This window comes from Mus musculus, chromosome 14 (genome assembly GCF_000001635.26).
Source record: "Mus musculus strain C57BL/6J chromosome 14, GRCm38.p6 C57BL/6J".
Taxonomy (NCBI): Eukaryota; Metazoa; Chordata; class Mammalia; order Rodentia; family Muridae; genus Mus; species Mus musculus.
Window position 1 is genome coordinate 47,323,207 of NC_000080.6, and position 2,755 is coordinate 47,325,961.

The following is a 2,755-nucleotide window of genomic DNA, read 5'->3' on the forward strand; positions in this document are numbered from 1 at the left end:
TACCTGTTTGCATGTGACCTGCATTCTCTAAGGAGCTCTACCAGGCAAAAACTCTTCAGCACAGGATGCCAGCCAGTCGCTATGGTTAGGACTGCCCCCAAGGCGAGGCCACCCGAGTCACTACCTAAAGTCGAGAACTATATGCCTCTGCCTCTCCCTCCCACTCCCCTTGGCCATTATCCCCACTTTCTCTTATAAACAGTGACTCCTTTTGCTTTGTCACACATACAGTAGGGTCAGTCACATTAAGCCCGGTATATTTGGTCCTTTCTTTGAAAGTTAGCCAGCCTCACAACTTGTGTGCAAATGGGCTAAGAGGGAAAGTTTTGACCTTTTAAAATAAACTCGGAGTGTGTATGATATTCTGTGTGCCTGAAAGGCCCACCTAAAATAGACCAAGAAGGAGGGAAATCCCACCCTGGAGCTGGGCCCCATTGGTTGGATTGGCTTTCTCATTGTGAAATGGGTCTTATTTACCACCATAAAACTGAAACCTAACATGACCACATTTATTCAGATACACACACACACACACACACACGAGTCTAATGCCAGGAGAGCTACATGATCCATCCAGTAACATTTATTTCTGTCATATTTACATGTTTCCTTTTTTAAAAAAAAATAGATTTATTATTATGTATAAGTACACTGTAGCTATCATCAGACACTCCAGAAGAGGGAGTCAGATCTCATTACGGATGGTTGTGAGCCACCATGTGGTTGCTGGGATTTGAACTCTGGACCTTCGGAAGAGCAGTCGGGTGCTCTTAACCTCTGAGCCATCTCTCCAGCCCCCTCATTTTTTTTAAGGTTTATTTATGTATATGAGTACACTGTAGCTGTCTTCAGACACACCAGATCCCATTACAGATGGTTATGAACCACTATGTGGTTGCCAAGAATTGAACTCAGGACCTCTGAAAGCGCTATCTTAACCACTGAGCCACCTCTCCAGCCCATTTTCTTTCTTTCTAGATTTATTTTTGTGTGTAATTTTGCATGTGTCTGAATAGATGCCTCTGGAAGCTAGAAGAGAACATCAGGGCCCTAGACCTGAAGTTACAGATGTTGAGCTTCCTGATGTGGGTGCTGGGGACCAAACTTAGGTTCTCTGGAAGAGCAGCAAGTGCTCTCAGCCATGAAGCATCTCTCCCGCCCTTATCTATCTTTTCTTAATTGAACAAGTTAAACAGTTCCTTCTGATTCCATTGCAGTGCTCTGGAGTTAAGAGATGTGGTGGAAAGGGTGGTTTCTTGGCACTGCCATGAGGACAGACCCGCTTCACCTACTTCAAGTACTTACCCATAAGTCGTTTAGAGTGAGGCAAAGATTTCTCATTTGTTATGGGAACTGGTATTGTGCATTACTGCACCGACTCCTGGTTGAATTTTGCCTGAATCCTAATTGCAGGTTCTAGGAATAGTGTGAGCGAGTCTTAGAATGTCCATTTAGACTGCTGGCCGTCTTGGCTTTTCATAAGCCAAGAGGAAGCTAAAGGGTTGGGAAGATGGTTCGGTGGGTAAAGTACTTACCAGACAAGCATGCGGATCTGAATTTCAATCCCCAGGACCTCAGTAAAGGCCAGTGTGGTAATGCCTGGCCTGTAATGTCATCAAACCTTCTGGGATGCAGGAGGATTCCTGGAAAGGTGTGCACAGCAGCAAGGGAGCACGAGAGACTACTTCAGGGTGGAAAGATATGGACACCTGAGGTTTCCTCGAGCATCTATTTGTACATCATGACACACATGAATGCGTGTGCACAAAAATAGGGCATTGAAACTCTACTGTGTATTGCCTACTAAGCCACCTTTTATGTAACAGTTACTTGTTACGTGGTTAGGAATAATAAGGAACAGCTAATCTTCCTTAAAGATGGTTTAAGGTAGTTTTAAAAAGGTAGCTTTGGGGTGGGGGGGACTAAGCAGTCATGAGTCCTGGCTTCCCATCTAGCGGCCCTGGTTTGTTTTCCAGCACCTATGTAGCAGATCACCATCTAGGGGGTCTGACCCTGGTCTTCTGACATCTGGGCACCAAACACAAACATACAGATAAAGACATCTGTACCTCACTAGAAGGGTTAGTGGCTCTTTAGAGCTAACAAGCCAAGTTTAAAAGAAGTTATAAGCCAGATGGTGGTTACCCACACCTCAGCCCCAGCACTTGGGAGGCAGAGGCAGGCAGATCTCTTGAGTTCGAGGCCAGCCTCGAGTTTCAGGTCTATGCAGAGAATGTCTTAAAAAGCGAAAGTGAAGCCGGACATGGTGGCGCACGCCTTTGATCCCAGCACTTGGGAGGCAGAGACAGGCGGGTTTCTGAGTTTGTGGCCAGCCTGGTCTACAAAGTGAGTTCCAGGACAGTCGAGAAACCCTGTCTCGAAAAAAAAACAAAAAACAAAAAGTGATCTAAAACCCCAAGGCTATCTCTCCTGTTAGTGAGACTGCCTGTCCACTGGGCTGTGCCACATACCTACTACACTTTCATGTGCTTCCTTCATGGCCAGTCTGGCTAGACCTTTGACAAGAGCCATTCTGTCTTGGTTTTGTCCTCGTAGTGTACCCTGAATAGGTGTCAGAGCTCTGGGGATGCTTTTCAATGAAAAGACTTGTTGGAGAGGCCTTGTATCACCCAACTTATTGTGCTGCATGTCCTGTGAGCCTTTGGTGGCTCTGGTCATTCCAACACCTGTTAACAGAGGATGGCATCTCTTGGCTGCTGGGTCCTCAGGAAGAATCAGGTGCCTCTGAATTGTC